Source organism: Mytilus californianus, unplaced genomic scaffold (assembly GCF_021869535.1).
Source record: "Mytilus californianus isolate M0D057914Y unplaced genomic scaffold, xbMytCali1.0.p SCAF_24, whole genome shotgun sequence".
NCBI lineage: Eukaryota > Metazoa > Mollusca > Bivalvia > Mytilida > Mytilidae > Mytilus > Mytilus californianus.
This window is the reverse complement of record NW_026262673.1, coordinates 5,937,601-5,958,634: the sequence shown is the minus strand read 5'-3', so window position 1 is coordinate 5,958,634 and position 21,034 is coordinate 5,937,601. Positions and strand designations below refer to the sequence as shown.

At 31.2% G+C, this 21,034-nt stretch overlaps 2 long non-coding RNA genes across 2 annotated transcripts; one reads left to right on the top strand and one right to left on the bottom strand.

The window, feature by feature from the left end:
- The first annotated feature begins 981 nt into the window (after window positions 1–981).
- LOC127732455 (uncharacterized) lies at window positions 982–10,414 on the top strand. Its single transcript, XR_007996267.1, has 6 exons — window positions 982–1,919; window positions 2,920–3,005; window positions 4,478–4,678; window positions 6,103–6,242; window positions 7,033–7,208; window positions 9,100–10,414. It is a non-coding gene; the product is annotated as an uncharacterized LOC127732455 (long non-coding RNA).
- A 6,963-nt stretch (window positions 10,415–17,377) lies between these two features.
- LOC127732459 (uncharacterized) lies at window positions 17,378–20,727 on the bottom strand. The gene is made up of 2 exons (XR_007996271.1): window positions 20,662–20,727; window positions 17,378–18,198 (listed from the first exon to the last, which is right to left on the bottom strand). It is a non-coding gene; the product is annotated as an uncharacterized LOC127732459 (long non-coding RNA).
- Between the last annotated feature and the right edge of the window lie 307 nt (window positions 20,728–21,034).

The window sequence follows — 21,034 nt, the reverse complement described above, 5'->3', positions numbered from 1 at the left end:
GTATTTTGAGATAACCCCCCACTTTGTATTTTTCGTGATACTGATAACATTTGGCTGTCTAATATATTAAAATCTATGTTTTCTTATGTAATGACTCTACCTTCATCGTTGTCTATTCGCCGCTATGTCTGTTATTCATGCACATGGTCGTATTCATCAATGCAGTATGCTGCTCAGCAATGGCGACCCTGAAATTTCTGTTGTCCGATTATGGCGCCAGATTAGAGGGAAGCAACTCGCGCCAGACAAAATTACCGTATTTCACCAAAATAATCAAAATTTCGCTTTTTTATAACAAACAGTAAAATGTTCATCACATTTATATTCAGCGTTCGTCCATTGATATAATTACAAACATTATTTATTTAAAGACATTGATAAAAAAATCACAATCAAGTAATTAATGGAGTGCATTGAAATCAGACCTCATGGGGTAGAGGGGTTAAACAAAAGCTCGTAACTTTTTTAAAAGCCTGGTGACCCCCATTTTATTTTACCTTAAAATGCTCGAAAAGTTCATAGCTTTGACATATCCGTTTTTTTTAAAAATCTACCGGGGAAATTTTACGAAAAATCGATTTAACCAATATTTTTAGCCTTAAACTGAAATTAAAAAATGCCAAATTTAGACATAAATCTGAAAATAAAAGGATTTTTAAGTCTAAAACAACCAAGGGGAACGTTTACATTTCAAATTTAATTGTTTTTTCACATAATAATCATACTGACATGGTTCTAAAAGTCTTTGAATTTGATGTAGTCGTTATTGTTGAAAGGGTGTAAAAGTTTGGAAATAGGGTCAAAATCGCACAATTCGCTTCCATTTGAGGGGAAAACGAGCCTGGTGACCCCTTTTTTTCTTTGCATTTTTGGATTCAGCATAAAAAAATCTACAAAATATGTGAAAATAAAAAAATTCTACCGGGGTCCTTATTGGGGTGAGCCACCTTAAATCTTGATAAACTGGTGCATACATGAACATGACCGATTTCTGATCAACCACCTGGTTTATATAGTGCATTTTCTGGGACTTATAAATCTGCACTTTGCACTTATACATCTTAAACTGTTAAAAGATTGTTTGATTTGGCTTTAAATAATGGCCATGCAGGGTATGTAAACTGGCCCGCCATTCCATCTAAATCTCTGCACCGAAGTGTAGCTATAAGTGAACACAACAGGGGTCCAGTTTAGCAGGGTATGTACATCAAACCTAAATGTACTATTTTTTGTAGTATGATAAGTTATAGGACATCAAGTTTCTAACTATTTTAAATGAGAGGACAGCAACTTTATAATTGATCAGCATAATAAGAACAAAGAATGTATATGACCACACTGCCTAATACCATTTGTTTGTTTACTTTTGTACAACATATATAAAATTAATTGCATGAATTCTTAACATCTGAAACTATTCAGAAAGGCAATGAAAAATTTCGATGAAGATATTTGAAAATAATTGTCTATTTTAGACCATTTATTTTTGTGTGCAATAAAGTATCAATTAAGACACTGACAGCTCTTCTAAAGGCCATGCATATTTTTAACTTGAGTTTCACAGACCAGTTATTGACAAAGGGGTACGTACAATACTAAAAATTATTGTTTTACAACAAAATCTTATTTCACATTGGTGCATAAAATTTTAAATCAGTTGAATACTATTAGTACTTACATATATAACTGATGTATAAGCAATCATTAAATCATAATAAACATTTCTTGTATCTTATAGCTGCCATACATATTGGACTTGGAGAACATCAACTTAATGCATTCTTATCAATTTTAAACATGCCAACAGTGAGCCACAAAATGTTTGATGAAAGATCAAAAGAGGTTGGAAAAGTGTTGGAATCACTTGCAGAAGAATCAATGGCAGAATGGATGGAAAAGGAAAAGACTTTGACTAAAGAGTGTGTAGATGATATTTATTAATTTATGATTTTTTTTTAAAAATACTGAACAAAAAAAACCAAAAACAAAATGAATTCATTCAATAGTTATTGACATTTAAAGGGATAATATGGCTTCAAAAGTAAAGTCTATGAAGGTATAACTAATGAATTGATGAATTATGAATTATGAAAATTGGAAATTAAAATTTTATTCACTTTATTAAAAAATAGGCTTATGTCTTACTAAAGAATTACATTTTTGGGGATAATTGTATTGTATATATTTGAAGGGTTGCTGACTTAAATTGTGGGTTTGATTGTTTAGAAATTGAGTTTATCTAAGGGAGCTACCATTGATTTATAAGAGAGGGGGGGGGGGGGGGGGGGGCTAGGATGAAGTTTTGAAAAAAAAGGCATGATGAGCAACTTGGTAACAAAAAATGGCAGGATGACAATTAGTTTAAAAATGGTCAAGATAAAATAATAAAAAAAGGCAGGACCAAATCCAGTGAAAACTTTGAAGGCAGAACAGAGATTACATCTAAAAAAAAATGCAGGACACAATTTATCACCCCACCCCCAAAAAAATCAAATGGTAGCTTCCTAACAATCCATAGAAGCTAGATAAACATAGAAGCTAGATAAAAATAATATTTGAGACAGAAAAACTATAGAATTACTATGAGAATATCTCTTAAAAGCAATACAGCTATAACCATTCTAATGAAATACCAGAAAAAGTTCATTTGGGCTTATCATGACGTTATATAATAATTTTCTCTGTAAAAAGGACACATCTACTAAAATGAATTTTAATGATTCAATGTGGTGGCTCATTTAAGGTAAAACCCTGATCTACAACTAGTCTTTTAGGTGCAAAAATCATTTTATTTCCAGAAAGACACATACAATCACAAATAGACAACTTTCATGTTGGATTAAACAATTGGACTTATCAACTTAGTCATTGATACAAATTATGTTTAGTGTTTTATTTACAAATTTAATTTAATTTTAGATTTGGAGGAAATGAAAACATAACAGTGTGTGTAGATGCAGGTTGGCAGAAAAGAGGAAGTGGCAGGGCATATGATAGCCTCACAGGTACATTATATTTAAGAAAATAATCCCTGAAATATAATATATAGTTATAGACCAGACATACAAGAAAAGTTTACATTACAATCAAAAACCATATAACTATAAAGTAGGCTTTAAACAAACATAGATATGACAACAACATGTAGTCACAAATCTCATAAGAAATCTTTTATTGTAGCCATGTGTGCTTGTTTTACCATGGACAAGACATTAATTGTACATATCTGCTATGATATTATCCTGCTCAATAAACAAAGAATGTCACAATCTAATTGTATACATTTTTTAATTAACAACTGAAGGTAAAAAGTAACATACACAATTGGATATACTGACAAAATTCTATGAATAAGTAGCAGTATACTGATTTAATTTTATAAACCTATCAACATGATCGAGGTGCCCTTTAAGGGACAGAAAAAATACAATGGTACTATTCATAACATAATAAACAAACTAAATAAAAAAAAAATAAGACATTTAATGGTTCATTAGAGTTATAATTGTATTTATTGTATAAAAACTTTGAACTTAATCATAAAAATAGAAATGCCAACATTCTAATGATATCAAGCTAGATTTTGACAAAGAGAGACAACTCCCTCATTTTCATATTTCAGATGTGGGTTTGATTTAGTAATGAATCTTGATTGTTTGTTAGTTCTAATATAATAATATTTAATATAAGTTTTCTAACATAAGCTATCTTCATTAGTCATTAACCATAAACATTTATTCTCTGAGGAAAGCTAATTGATATTACTTCCAAGTTTCCCCCTCATACCAATTCTTGAATTTTTAGTCCAACTCTATAAATGCATATTGACAGAATTTTAGGTGAAATTTTCTTGTTTAAAATTATTTAAAAATTTTCAAGGTCCGATAGAAATATTTGAGATTGAATATTAGGTCCAAGGACACAGTTATCGTCCTTTGGTTTTCGTTGTCTACGAATATAGTCCCTAGTGTAAACAGTGTATAACTTGCAATTTTTTTCATACACTTTCCCAATTTATTTCTTGATATTTGATGCATGATATATTAAGTAAGGGTGTGAAATTACATGTTAAAAAAAATTGTCTGCTGAATCTTTATGTTAAGTAGTGATTTGGTCTAGTGAAAAAAGGTCAAAATTAGTATGTCTGAAACTGTCAAACTGAATTTTAGACCCCCTTAACAAAGAATTGTCAATATTTTGAGTAAGAGCTGGTAGAAGTTTCTATAATTTTGATATTATTTGTCCCAATAGTAGTACATTACACTGTAAAAATCTTTTTGAGATAGAGCAGGTGCGATTTTTTTAATTTGAATTTATTGTATAAAAGAAATGCACTACGAAAAAAACTGTGTTCCCTGGCCATATGTCTATTATAGAAGAGATTTAAGGTTTAAAAGGAATGAAAGATTTCCTCAATATATAAAGCTTTTGAGTCTTTATTATGAATATATCAAGCTTGGATATCTTTTTTTAATAGGACATTGTTCAATGATTGGAGCAAAGTCCCGCAAAATACTTGGTTATAAATGGAGGTCAAAAACTTGCAGGATATGTGAGGTAGCCAGTAGAAAAGGAAAAATACCAAAGGTTCATCAGTGCAGGAAAAATTTTGGTGGGAGTGCAAAAGCCATGGAGCCAGATATGGTAATTGACCTAGTCAGAGAAGCTAGATTAAAAGGTACGAACATCTGTACTATTGTTGGGGATGAGGACTCTACTACAATTGCCAGAATAAGATCTAACGTAGATAAAAACATAAAAAAGCTGTCAGACAGTAATCACATCAAAAAAACATTAGGTAAAAAACTTTACGACTTAAAAAATAAACATCAATCATTATCAACTAAAGTGATAAATTATGTCGTAAAATGCTTTAATTTCTTGGTGGCACAAGGAAAAGGTCAACCAGAAAAAATTTGTCAGAGTCTGCCAGCATTGGCTAAGCATCCATTTGGAGACCACAGTGACTGTCATACTGATTGGTGTAGGTTTATTGAAGAGAGTGGACTTAAGTACAGATCATTGCCTTATGGTAAACCGTTGTCTGATAAGGCACTACAGGCATCATTGAAACAAATTTTTTCAAATTATGCTGAACATTCAAATAAACTTGCCAACTTAGAAAGTACTCAAGGAAATGAGAGTTTCAATAAAATTGTTGCTTCGAAGGCACCAAAGTCAAAACATTATGGTGGCTCAGGAAGCCTAGGTTACAGAATAGCTGCAAGTGTTGTCCAAAAAAATAGAGGTCACATATACACAGTTGATGTAAGAAAATTCAGTTTTGATTTTTTTTAATGCATGCTGTTGGTTACAAAATTAAATTGAACATTTTGAAATACAATTTCTTTCTGGCTTCTGTTCACTGACACAAATTATAAGGCCATCTTGTCATTACTTAGCATCTATTAAAAGTCTAGTACTATCCAGAAAAGAAAGAAAGGGCATTGTTATTTAAATGTCACTCTAAGTTTCATGCAGTCCCTATAATGTTCATGATGTTAGAATTATTTACAATTAAAAAAAAAGTTTATAAGATGTACCCCAGAATGGTCAGTTGTGGGTCAGGGTTTTAAAGTTAAATTGCATTTCATTGTAAAATATTTGTTCAAGTTCTCTTTCCTTCTTCAGAATATACTGAAATGCATTCTTTGTATATTTTTTTCTCTCCCAAGACCTGGCATTATATCTAATTGAATTCAAAACAGAAAATTGCATGATTCTTGGAAAGAGTGGCTCTTGAAAATAGTTTACTTTTTTTATATTTTTTCTTTTCTATTGATTAAATACAGCAATAAATTTTAGAATATGTTTGTTTTCTTTCTGAAAATACATGAAACTGCTGTGACAACTGTAATGTGTTGAAAATCATGCATGACTTGTTGAAAGATATGTAATATTTTTTTCATTATCAAAGTTCCTCATAGTCTCTTAATAACTGTTCATTCATGTATGAAATTTTATTACTCTAACTTATGTTTGAAATTAATGAAAGTTAATTAATTTACACAAATACATATATGCATTGCAATACTGACGAAATTATATGACACAAAATTATAATAAAACATATAATCTTTTATATAATATTTTATTTTTCAGGCTAATGTATCTGCAGGCCTATCACCTGGGGTCCACACAAAAAAACTGTCCACATTACGGGACTTGCAGGCAAAGAAAAGAAAGGCAATAGCAGTGACAAAGAAAGCAAAACTGCATAGAATCCAGTTGAAGTCAAAGCGGTATAATATTTATTTTATAATTCATTAAAAATGCAGGAGTCAGAATTTCACATTAAACTTGACAGACATGATGCTGAATCAACCAAACCGCTAATTAACCAGTCACTAAGTGCTCTGAGTGATTTAATTTTTAGAAAAACTAATTGTCCCTGTCCCAAAAATTGGTTTCCTTTCTCCAACTTTAGTTTGCCTCAACCAAATGTGTAATGAAACTTATACACAATGCTTATTACCTTAAAGTTCGAAATTGGGTGGCATCACTTTTACCGTTCATGAGTTATGCCCCTTTATAAACATAAAAATTGCTGAATTTTTCAACTGTTTTCCAACTTTAGTTTTCCTCATCCAAATGTTAAAGACTTATACACAATGCTTATTACCACAAAACACAGATCAAGTTAGAAATTGGGTGGTGTCTCGTTTACCTTTCTTGAGCTATGCTTAGTTATAAATAGAAACTTTGATAAATATGTCGTTCCCGTTCTCTAACTTTAGTTTTCCTCAACCAAATGTAGAAAAATATTTCATTAACTTTTAAAAGAAGTAAAATGTCAATAATTAGTACATTAACTCATGCATATTTACAAGCGGTGGCATCTGTTGCCCATAAGACACATTCTTCATTTATTTAGAAATATAGTTTTAATAATAATTAAGGGTTCTGCAAATAAAAATTAACACCCAATTTCTGTTTGCTGTAGATTTAATATTTGAATGATCAATCTATTATAATCCTACTACCATGACTTAAGATTATATACTTTTATAAATCTATTTATCTCTTTCACAGTCACCAAAATACTTCAAGTTGTGAAGTAAGAGAAGGGGTGTGTTATGAAGAGGGCACAGCACTAGGAGTTGAACCGGATATAACAGAAATACCTGCACCAGTTCAAACAGTGACCAATCAGTCCATGCCTCTAAATTTGTCTAGAATATATTTTGACATAGAAGCTACTGGGCTTAGTAAGTATTATATGTTTATCTTGCAGTAAAACATTAAATGTGATTTAGGTCTAAGACAGGGAATATAATGTTGCATTTCCAGCAAAGGGCTATATTCCCTGATCCGAATTGAAAGGGATCTGTTATAAATCATGAATCTAATTCTATCAAAATGTATAATAAACAGATCAATACATGTCAAAATCCGTATCGCATGCTGTATCACCATTGGCCCTCGGTATTGATATTGGTTTCTCGTGGTGATACAGCATGTGATAAGGATTTTGCCATATATTATTCTATATGTATTGAAATTAAGAATACATCCCTAATCATTATGAAGACAGCTTATTATAGAATGCCCTAGGTTTTTTTTATCAAGGTCAGCTAGTGAGTCAACTTCAAAGATCAAGTTTTCTGTAGAGTTGACTATATTCGAAAGTCTGTTTGTTGATGGCACTCAATAACAATAGTCACTTGCCGCATTTCAACAACTTGTGAAAGATAAAACTAGAGGCTGTCAGAGAGACAGCAAACCGGATTTTCCTACAGAGGTCGAACCCTGAACAGTTGAGCAAGTACGGACACAACATTTAAGCTTAAAACAGCTCTGAATTTGGATTGTGATTGAATATTTGATACAGCATAGGTTTGTGACACAAAATAAATGTGGTCAAAGAACTGAAAAATTTGAAATTGGACATTTACCTATTATGGTCCAATATCCAAAATATATGTAAATTGCTAGAAACAGCATATCAAGGAACCCCAAGAATTCAATTTTTGATGAAATACTTCTTAGTTAAACCATTTCTGTTCAAAGGGAAATAACTTTATTTCCATGAACCAATAATGTAAATCTAAAATTAGTTATGATTTAACTATAATTCTCTAAAATTAGATATGATTTAACTATAATTCACTAAAATTAGATATGATTTAATCATAATTCTCTAAAATTAGATATGATGTTATATTTATTTTCAAATTATAATCTAATATAATTAATAGTTTTCAAATAAATCTGTCACTACAATTATAATTGGGTGATTAACAATTAACAGATGGTGTGTTATCTTGATAAAAGGTGAAAATCATTTAAAAACACTTAATGTAATCAATTAAACTTTATATATATCATGTATATAGTTAATAGTTCCCAATAATTTTTCTTTCATTTGTATCAAACTGATATAGATCTGCAACTTATCTATGAAATTCTACAACTTTATCTACACAATGTAATGTAATGAAATATATCCTTCAATAAAAATAGATTATTATCTAATGAATTTGCAAATCTGGAACCCCAAACAGGATCAAGTAAAAATTAAAATTAACACACACAACAAATATAGCATTCAGAAAATTACTTTATACAGAATAACAAACAAACCTACCACAAAATTCTTCAAACAATTTACCAAAGAAAAGAAAAAAAAATCCAAAATGTTTTTTATCATTAATACAATGTCTTTTAAAAAATGAGTTATTTCCCTTCGTACAGAAATGGCTTAATTCATCAAAAATAGAATTCTTGGAAAAAGGCTATAACTGACTAACGAGAAAAGCTAAAATCGTGAAAATTGAACTTGACCTTCATTTAGTCACAGGAAACAACATATTTAAATTTGAAAAAATTTCTTTAAAGCGTTTTCATGTAATTGAACAGACACTGTTTGGCAGCCGCCCGCCAAACATCGCCAAATCAATAATCGATTTTTACTTCAAAAAACCGGTTAAAAAATAATTAGGTATGCTATAACAGTCAACAATGTCTCACAATTGTTCTAAGTAATTTATACGAGTTTTGATATATAATCACATGCCATTCATTTATGGCTTTAAAACAATTATTATTATTATGCAACACATATTTTTCTATGTTTATGATAAAAAAAAATCTTTGCAGGTAGAACATCACACATATTACAATTATCTGCCAAAAGGGATGAGGAGATGTATACTTCATTTGTATTACCATCATGCCAAGTAACACAGAAGGCTGCTGAAATCACAGGAATTACGTTTGAGAATGGTCAGCTCTTGTTTAAAGGAAATGTTATGCCAGCTGTTGGTATCAAAAAGTGTTTGAACGATTTTATTTCTTTTCTTGATAAATCACAAAATAATGTTATTATAGGCCACAATATATGTAATTATGATTGCATGGTATTATATACAGCTTTAGAAAAATGTAGCTTACTTGATAAATTTATGACCAGTATTTCAGGTTTTGTAGATACATTATTATTATTTAAATCTTCTCATCCAGGCCTTAGTTCCTATTCTCAACCTAATTTATTTCAAACATTATTGGGTCAAACTTATGATGCTCACAGAGCTGATGAAGATGTAGATGCACTGTATACACTTGTACATAAAACTGTTGTAAATAATTGTCATTTTGAAAAAGTATACTTGTCAAATAATTTTATATTAGAAAAATACTTATCTATGAAAGAGCTTCAGAAAAAATCTGCCTTCATTGAAATTGTTAGTTGACAATAAAATACTGTCTATAAGTATGGCACGAATTATTGCCAAGAGTGGTCTTTCCTTGCAGCATTTGAAGCTAGCCTTTTCAAGGAATGGTGCAAAAGGGATAAGAGATATTTTTACAGAGAGCTGTGGGTCAGGTGTACGTGTTACAAAATCTCAGAAGATAATAAACAAAGTTTCAGAGTTTTTACAAACACTCTGAAATCTCAAAATTTTGCAAATTGTTTAATATTTATGTATGTAATATAAAAGTATGCACATTATCTATTTTCAGAATGTAATGAATTCTTTACAAAATTACAAGTTCCTGATATAAATAGGAATGATCAACATAAAAAATGGGTAACATATGGTGCCTGGCTAACTGCTCTTATTATACCCTGTGCAGTTTTTAATGTTTTTTGACCCATCAGTCTGTTTGTCTGTCAGTCCGTCAGTCTTGTCATCAAAACTCCTCTCAAACCACACAACAGAATTTCATGAATCTTTATAGATAATAAGGACATACTATGTAGATGTGCATATCGACAGGAAATTATGATTTAATTTTTGTTCTAGGAGTTATGCCCCTTTGCACCTATTGGCCTAGTTATACTACTGCAACAGTTTGTCATCCCACCTCCTCTGAAACCACACAACAGAACTTCATGAAATTTTGTAGATAATAAGGATATACTATGTAAACGTGCATATTGACAGGAAATTATGATTCAATTTTTCAATGTATAAATTTGTTTTATGTATACGCCAACCCTAACAGTGATGGGCTTTATTGCATTCACCCTGTCCGTCTGATTGTCCAACAAAAATTTCTGTCAAGCTTTTCTGAGAAACCGTTTAATGAAAGGACTATATTAGTTCAGCAGCTTACAATGATGAGTTCTAATGCATTTTTCAAATTTGTTGATTATATACCTTCTGAATTTCAAAATATTTTGAATGAACGTGAAACCTTACGTTCTATACTTTTTCAAGTACTGATGAATAGCCTTACAGAAAAACTGATTGTTGAACTCTGCTTTTATGAACTTTCATGGTTTTGTCCAACTCCTTATACAGTTAGGTTAGTCTGTTTCAAGTTCGAAACTTTATGCAACCTATAGCTAGGGTGTTTGTACCAATGTCAAATAAATGATGTGTGCATACATGTATTATTAAATCAGGGTCCAGATTTTATTTATACTGTTACCTATGCTGGGACTTAATTATGGGTATAAGTTATAAATAATTGATATTGCTTGTTCATAATTACATAAAACTTGACAAAGAGTTATCTTACTTGATATATGTTAAATCATTATTTTTGAACAAACCCTGATGATTTGCATTTCTGACAATGGTCATTGAAGAACAATATTATACTCTTGCTTTAACATGAATAGTGTATTTAATTACTAGATTTATCACTCATACTGTAAACTACTAATAACGTATGTACTTGTAAATTTGGCATCAAATTAAAAATTCTCTATGACCACCATCATAGTAAAATTATTATATTGAAATGAGGCAATATACTCAAAAGAAGTTTTGTTCATGTTAATTATATATTATTTAAGATAAGTTTTAAATTACTACTCACAAAAGTGATCTTTGATTTTTTTTTATAAACAGTATAGAGGAAAAAAGTCAAAATTTTAAGATTTTCCCGTACTTTTTTATCAAATATTTTAGGTTTTTATCACTGTTTATAGGCATCATTCAAAATTTTTCATACCAATCTTTTTTTTTCTCCATAGATTTTAAGAATAAGACTTAATACACAATTTCTGTAATAACTGTCAATTTCTTGTTAGTATAAAAGGTGCCTTTCAAAGAATTTAGTTGAATGATATACAATTTCCCGTACTTTTTGTAAATTTTTGGCTCGAATTCAAAATTATGCACACAGATATATACTTTTTTCTTTATAAATTTGAAGAATATGATGTAATACACAATTTCTGAAATAATTATTAATTAATTGTTGGTTTAAAAGGTGCTTTAAAAAGAATTTAGTTGAATATTATACATTTTCCCGTACTTTGTGTTATTTTTTGGTTCTAATTCAAAATTTTGCACACGGACCTATACTTTTTTCTTTATAAATTTCAAGATTAAGACCTAATGAAAAATTTCAGAAATTATTGTAAATTTCTTGTTATTTTAAAACGATGTTTCAAAGAGTTTTGTTGGATGTCATATGTTTTCCCGTACTTTCTTGTTTTTTATGAAATCAAGCAGGTAAATAACTGTGACAAATGACTTGTTTACAAAAAACTTTGTGTAAAATGAAACAATGACATGTTTTTCAGCATTATTCAAATAAAAAGTGTTCATACTTATTGAAATGATTGTTTTTTGTTTCTTCAAATGTACATATACAGATTTCTGGAAAAGGCAGATTTTTATCAATAAGCCATAATCATGAACAATATAGGGCTGCGGTACGGAAAAATAAGCACACGGACCTATATATTTTTTTTTATTTTTTGACTTGCCTATGAATGAACTCTAAAAAAAACCACATAGGAAAACTTTCTTGTTATTTTGAATTTGAGGAGCAAACATCCTTAAACCAAAATTCAGGAATCTAAGTTGTTGAATTTATATATTCGTGTAGTAAGGATTCAGTAAACCGAAATTTTGGTCATGATCGCCTAGGTCACGTGACTTCTACAGGGGTAAAATGCCTTAACCAAATTGGCAAAAAACGGGTTACTACACTGAATAAAAATCAACAAACTTTTTTTTAAACGAATCCTTGTGCTTTCCCGTTAATTAAAAGTGCTGCGCTATTTTCCAGAAGTGAACATATTAAATAAAAATAATATTATTAGTTTACCCGGCAGCATATAACGTTAAATTTGTACATAGTTTCGTTCCTATTTTGATTACAGTTTCATATTCAATAAGCGCGCAGCACTTTTCTATTAGGTTATATCAATAGCTTTCTATTTCAGTTTATATTTTTGAGAAATATCGTCTCTGGTAACCCGCTTTTTGTGAATTTAGAATTGGTAACTATGGTTTCGATAAATTGTCTATGTTATTCAAGCGCACTGAAGACTCGTACAATCATCAAAGAACCGCAACTCTGTTGTCACAGTTGACGATGCGGGAATATTGACATTATTAAACCTCAACATAAATTGGTCTTATTGACAATATATGTTGAAATCGTTTGACCTTTGCAGTAACCGACGATAGTAAAACAAGTTGTCTGTGTTTGATGCCCCTCTTTAGGCTTCAATTGTATGTAGAATGTTGAATGTTCTTCAAAAAAGGACTGACAAAATATGTGCAGTTCCACCTTCAACATAAATATAAATTGTTTTACCAATCTCTATGCAAATTTGGTCGCTTCAAATTTGAAGAGTAGTCTTGTGATGTATAGTTTGGTAATATGAGTTCTGTTATGTGTTGTCCTTGGTTCTTTTTATCAACCATTTACATTCCTCCAGCCCCAGGTGGTTTATATTCATATAAGACTATTTATTTTGTGTATAGCAAGATCTTGCTTTATAAATCACTGATCTCTTACTATATAAATGAAATCCTTGATCTCTAACTATATAAATCCTTTATTAAATATGGGTTTTCAAATTTATGCTAATGGTATGCATTAAAAATTATATAACAGAAGAATAAAAGAAAAGAAGCAGTTCTGACATATTCAGTTGCAGAATATGTTTGGAAATGAGTATGACAAGTTCAATCAGAAGTCTTGAAAAGTATAGAGAACCACTTTATTTTAAATGGAAGAGAATTTGGTATTTAGGGTGGGAAAAATGGAATGTTTCCTTTCATCTGTTGCTACACAGACATATTTTTTTCTGGGGGTTGCTGTGTGAAAAATTATTCTCACTTTTTTTCTTTAATTTTGTGTTTTTCCAGTTCTTACCAGGCCAGGATATTCATTTTCAAAATTGATGTCCCAGTCAGTACTCGCATACATTTTATCTATATCATGTATATTGTGTTATCAAGCATCACATTTCATTTTGTGACAAAAATAATGAGTTTGTGTTGTTGTGTTACAGTATTAAAGGTACCATTTGTTCAGTGGCTTCCTTTAAATAGGTTCATGTCTGTCATATTTGTTTTGTTATAAATTAGGCTGTTAAGTTTCTCAATTTTTTTTTATATTCAAGTCATTTTTAGCCCACTGTACGTTATGGATTTTCTCATTGTCAAAGGCGGTAGTTGCCTATAAAGTATAATTGCTAAATTCTACTTCCTTTGAACTTTGGTGGATAGTTGTCTAAATGGCGATCATACTACATCTCCTAATTTTGATATAAAAACAGACAAATGGCATTAAAGTCTTTGTGTGACCATGTATTTCTTACAGATTTCTTGTTGACCCCTCTTTAAAAAAAATCTGGATAAACTTATATATAATAATAACCAACACTAGAATTATTTAAAATGGGATTTCACATATATATATATATATGTCAATTTTCAACTTTTTATTATCAAAAAAATGATTTATCATTTAAAATAAAAACAGTTTATAAAACATGTAAAATCAGGATACCCAGCAATTTTTCAAAACTGAAATTTTTGCATGCATTTATTATTGCAATTATTCAAGAATGGTTGCCTTGGCTGTTATCTGCTCTTTGGTTTGGTTGTCTCTTTGACGTGCATAATCCCCAATTTCCATTCTCAATTTTACCAAAAAATGTTTATTGATTGAGATTTCAAATAATTCTGCATAAATGTGTATGTTTCAGTTATAAGAATAAATGTGTATGTTTCAGTTATAAGAATTCAAGTTCTTATTATTGCGATACTAACCTAGTCACATTATTCGCATTCAATAATTTCTGAATTTACAGTATATAAAGTTTGAGTGGTACATATATATATAATGTATGCAAAAGGGCAATCTGTGTAATGGAACTTTACGGAAGAAAAATATATAAGCATAGAAGTCTCATCTGTTGAGCCAATGCTCCGTGTTGAAGGCCGTACCTTGACCTATAATGGTTTACTTTTATAAATTGTAACTTGGATGGAGAGTTGTCTCATTGGCACTCATACCACATCTTCCTATATCTAATTTTGATTTTTGAATTGGCAATACTGTATTATTACATGTATCTGTAAATTTAACACGACTGAAAGTATGTTTTCTGTCCAAATACAATCTAATGGAACATACGTGCACAAGTTCAACTTTTCCTGGGATTCACGTTTAATACCAAATCGTTGCTGTTATGTTTAACTTCTTTAAAAATTTCTTTTCCCATAACTGATGTCCTTTTGCACATTTTGTGTGTTTGACATCAATTTTGATTGAGCTATTGATATATTTATTTTATTTTTCTGCATTGTCCATGGAATTTGAACTTGTCAATTGCTGGTATTCATTGATATCTATACTTAAGCTAGTCACCAGGGTTTTAATTATCTCTCATGTTGACTGACATTTTTCACCTTATAGTAGATTCTTTTAAATATATTACAAAAATATAAACAAGAGTGCACACGCTGAAATGTCTCTCCTTCTTTACTAATCATTGATATTATGTTGATAGTCCTAAAAATAAAGCTTTATTACAACTGTCACATAAACTTAACATGTACCAAGAAAACTAAACATTGACCAATGAACCATGAAAATGAGGTCAAGGTCAGAAGAACCATGCCAGACAGGCATGTACAGCTAACAATTCTTCCATACAACAAATATAGTTGACCTATTGCTTAAAGTTTAAGAAAACAGACCAAAACACATAAACTTAACACTGAATAATGAACCGTGAAAATGAGGTCAAGGTCAAATAAAACCTGGGCGACTGACATATAGATCATAAAATATTTCCATACACCAAATACAGTTGACCTATTGCATATAGTATTAGAAAAAATAAAAAAAAAATAAAAAACTTAATTTTGACCACTAAACCATGAAAATGAGGTCAAGGTCAGATGATACCTTACAGCTAGACATGTACACCTTACAATCATTCAATACACCAAATATAGTAGACCTATTGCATACAGTATAAGAAAAACAGACCAAAACACAAAAACTTAACTATAACCACTGAACCATGAAAATGAGGTCAAGGTCAGATGACACCTGCCAGTTGGACATGTACACCTAACAGTGCTTCCATACACCAAATATACTAGACCTATTGCTTATTGTATCTGAGATATGTACTTGACCACCAAAACTTAACCTTGTTCACTGATCCATGAAATGAGGTCGAGGTCAAGTGAAAACTGTCTGACGGGCATGAGGACCTTGCAAGGTACGCACATACCAAATATAGTTATCCTATTACTTATACAGTGTTCCAGCTAGGATTTCAAAAGGGCAGGGTGCCAATCCTGAAAAAGGGCATTTAACGCGTGATATGATAATATGAAAAGGGCATGTTTTAATAAAGATTATAATATAACATTGTTTGTTCATTGAATCACTTGTTATATATATACAAGAACAACATCATTAGCCCAGAGAAAAACTCTTTCTACTTTTTAGGCTGAAAACTTATCAAGCAGCTTGTCACACAAGTTTTAAATCATTGCTTGGCACAGTTAAGCTTTATATGCAGTATTTTTTTAATAATGTCCGGCTTCATTCTGTTTCTATGGTCTGACACACTTTACAAGTTTCACCTTTCTACCTTTTCTGTGCTTAATGGCAATACAGCACAAAACAGCTATAAATATAATAAGAGAAAATTTAATATTACAAAAAATCTTAACTTTTTTTTCAAGTAGTCACTGAACCATAAAAATGAGGTCAAGGACATTGGACTGTGACTGACAGAAACTTCGTAACATGAGGCATCCATATACAAAGTATAAAACGTCCAGGTCTTCCACCTTCTAAAGTATAAAGCTTTTAAGAAGTAAGCTAACGCCGACGCCACCTCACTATCCCTTTGTCAAGCTTTCTGCGACAAAGGTCGCAGACTCGACAAAAATCCTAAATTTAGCTGGTGAATGTACATGAAACTTTCTGTAACATGGGAATTAAAAGTACGGGGTACCGCCTCCTATTGAACAACCTGAATCTCAAACTTTAAACCTGGATCCACCACTGCATGTTTCATGTGTCATTATTTACACAATTTTCTTAGGATTTCTCAGGGTTGAACTTTTTTTCTGGTTTCTTTTTATTGATTTTTGTACTGTAACACTCTCAATTGTTAAAGGCAGCTGTACAATTTACAAGACGAGCATTTAAGCTAAATGGCTATTGTTGTTTTAATTTTGCTCATAGTTTTAGGCCTTACACTGACCTTTAGTTGTTGACTTCTACATCATTTAGTTGCTTGTCCATGTTGCGGAGAGTTGACTTTTTAGCAATGAAACCACATTTTCTTATTTTTATATGTACCCATACATGTACATGATATTTAATGCCCTTTCTTAATCATGTTAATGTCACAGTAAAACTCTCAAAAACATGTTTACTATGTCACATTTTATATGCCAGACTCTCAAGATAAAGCTGATGTTGTTCTTTTTTGGTTGCTGTCTGTCTTTATTTTTAATTTGTGTATTTAATGTAGCATAACTCAGGTAATTATATGTATAAATGCACATGATAAGAGTTTTACTCATTGTTGAAAGCTGTACAGTGACCTATAAAAAATTGTGATGAAAGACTCAATAACTTTCATATAAATCTGAAATCAATTTGACCTACTTACTTATGAAATTGTAAATACAGTGCATAAAAAGAAATATTTAATCAAATTAATGTTTTGATACACACGCTTGACAAAAAATTAATGGATGAAGTTACTGTTCAAATGTTGATACTGCTGTTCTTTTGTAAATTTACAGATATCTATAACTTTTAGCCCTTTTATGTTGGTCTTCTGTTTGTAATTAATTGCACATGTAATTTTTCCACTATACATTACATATACAATGTATATGTGTACAAATTCTTTTTTGATCAAATCGTACTTGTTTAGATTAATCTCTGTGTTGAAAGTTAGAACTGTTCACTTTAGATCAACCTGTACGGCTGTAGAACGATCTCTACGAGGCTGCTACAAGATGTTGAATTACTTTATAGATTGAATGAAGTTTTTGCTTTACACACGTTTCCATCTGTAGGTTCCATTAATTTTAAAATTAAACAGTCAATTAGCCATATCTTTCACTTACTGCATTCTATTAATGGAGGGTTTTATTTCTCTCCAGAAAAACAGGCAAGAAATGGTGGGTGTCAATAACTGGTTCCTCCTTTAACCTTTAAGCTGAATCTTACTAGATTTTTTTTAACCATTTTTAACATGCTGTTTGACATCACCATGATCACACTGTGGAATATCTGGTTGGAAAATTAACTTTATTCCATTTCAAAAAGTTATATTGCCCTTAACACATTGTTTTCCATGTTTTCTGGATGACGATAGAATATGTGTTGAAAAAGACGTATTTTGACACAAAGCTTGTGGATTACCAACTGTTCATACATTCTGCAGTCACTTATTGCAATGTACGTGTTCGGCTTATCTTTGTTCGCATCATTGTCATCTTGAACCTGTAATAATAAATTAAAACAGAAACAATTTACAATTGTGTACACAAAAAAAAGGAACCCATCCAGTAAGCAGTATTACAGATACATATATTTTTCATATATAAACATTTATGATTTATATTGTATTCCAAGTATACATGCAATAATTCTGTGAAAAAATGGTGTGTTAAAAACTGAACACTATCCACCTAACATTTTTGTAAGACAGTCCCTAACAATCAATATAAGTTTTTGCAAAAAAAAAATTGTTTGTTAATTTAATTTTCTTCAGGCCAAAACAAATTTAAATTAAATGCTTGTTTCTAGCCTCCAAATTGAAACAAAAAGGTTTTAGGTAGGTAATTCGCCTTTTCGGAATCTATATATAGGACCCGTGGCGGATCCAGAACTTAACATAAAGGGGGGTGGGGGCTGCTGACTGACCTAAGGGGGGGGGGGGCACTCCAGTCATGCTTCTGTGATTCCCTATATAATCAACCAAATTTTTCCAACAAAAGGGGGGCCCCTATACCAAATTAGCATTAAACGCCATACAGCAACCCAGTGTTCGCGATCACGAGGGTCTTTCATCATCATGTGCTTTAACATGATGCTATCTCAGTGGCGGATCCAGAAATTTTCATAAGTTGGGGCCCACTGCACAGACTGCCTAAGAAAAGGGCTCGCTCAAGTCATGCTTCAGTGATTTCCTATATATATATAAACAACCAAATTTTCCCCAGAAAAGGTGGGCCCAGGACCTCCCCATTGAATCCGCCTCTGTATCTGAATAAGATTTTGTATAGATGTTATGAATGTGATGCTATAATTTTTATAATAATAATTCTATATTGTCATATATATAAGTAAAATGATACTCGTGACATAAAACAAAAACATTAACAAGATGATATTTCTAATTTCCCAGTTTACCAAGATGCTAAATAAAGTGTCTGGGGAGAACACTGTGACCTATAGATGTTAACTTCTACTTCATTTGGATCTGGTCATGCTGTGAATTGTTGGCAATCATAATATGTTTTCCAGTTTTGATATTACTTATTTTATATTATTTTGTAAGAGAGGAAAGCTAGATACAAATGTAAATCTTTTTTATTTGATACTTGTCTTATTCCGTGGGTGACATTTGTTTTTCAATATTTTTCGAAGACACCTACATGTGACATACATGACATCAATTTAGCCTTAGGCTGAATAATTATAATATTTATTTTCCCTTTTAATACATGTAACATATTTCATAGACTGTTATATAATTAAACAGAATGAAACAAAAATGAACTTTATTCTGGTAGAACAACATGTCAAACAGAAAGAACTTCGGTAGCTGTCTCATGATATATGATTATGTACACAAACAATGAACAATGTACACCCTGCCCTACATCTCCTTTTATTCATATACATATTAAAGAACTACCAGATGTACGTACAGATGTACAAAGTAGCATACAGAATAAAATAAGGGTATATACATTTGTATATATAAGATTTACATTTGGGCACAGGACCAACAGCCCAGATTTTTAAAAAACTTCTTTTAGGTCTGTCAGAATTTCTATTTAGTAAGTACTACATTTTTTTTTTGTACACTACAGACGAATAGGTAAACGTACTATGCAAAATTTTCTTTAGAAAATAAGAATCTGGCCTGCGGTAGCCAAAGAATAAAAAATCAATCAGCATACAGTTACACTTAATTTTAAGTCTTTCAAGTCTTTAAGTGAATAAAAATCTAGAATTTTTGTTGTTTTGGCATGTCTAAAAACTGACCTTGCATGATGCAGCTTTGAAATTGAGGGAAAGTGTAGTTTGAATATGTACATAGCTAACTTCAAAACATCTGGCAGTGTCGTGCCTACACACTGTCTGCGAAGTTATAAACTCTGTGATAATAAAGGTGCTCTATACAGTTTATATTGATAATATTGAGGTGGGGTCTTTGTTGAAAATTCAGTCTAGTGTCTTCTTCCTCTACAGTTGCCTTCAGATTCATTTTAGACCAGTAACTTGTTATCAGAGTTGCCAATCTCAGGTTCTGATATCACTCGCTCTCAAAAGAAATAATATCCATGATTCATGAATTCAAACAGATTGAATGCCAACTGGCCAACCATGGAATAGGCTAGAGCACATTAATTTTTTTTTATATCAAAAAGTGTAACTGCATTGGGGGGGGGGGGGGGGGGTCTACATTGTATAGCATAACAAATTTCCTGGACAACTCATGGGTACTCTAAAACTTCAACTAAATTGCACATAAACACTGTTGACCATCAATGGACTTGTATTTAAGATAGTTCAGGCATAGTAAACTATACAAATCCTTGGTTCAGGGATAATTTCTAAATTCTACTGAACAGATGGAAAAAAGGGGGAGAAGATGCAACTTCAAGGGTAGATTTTTGTCAAAATGAAGATAGTAGGCTACAGAAAACAGCAAAAAGACGACCGAATACTTACTCATAGTCAAGTTATGTCGTACGATTCTGCTTGTATGCTGAAATCCTTGGGTACATGGGTCATTCTTCGCCTCGTGCAACAAAAACAATCCGTCCGTTCAAAACATGTGGGTTTCAAGTTTCCTGTTGAATCGGTTTTCCAAATAAGGAAAATAAGCCACGCCTTCGTTGCGAGATCGACAAGAAGGATTTTCATACAATACAAGTTATGGCTTGTAAAATAATGTGACATATGGTTTTTAATTACAACAAATTATCATTATTTATCTAATTCTGCATAGTTTATCAATAAAAAGAACAAAATACGAGAGCGATTGATGACCAGAGATATGAAGCGGACAGTGTCGTCACTATGGAGACGCAACGTTGCTCAT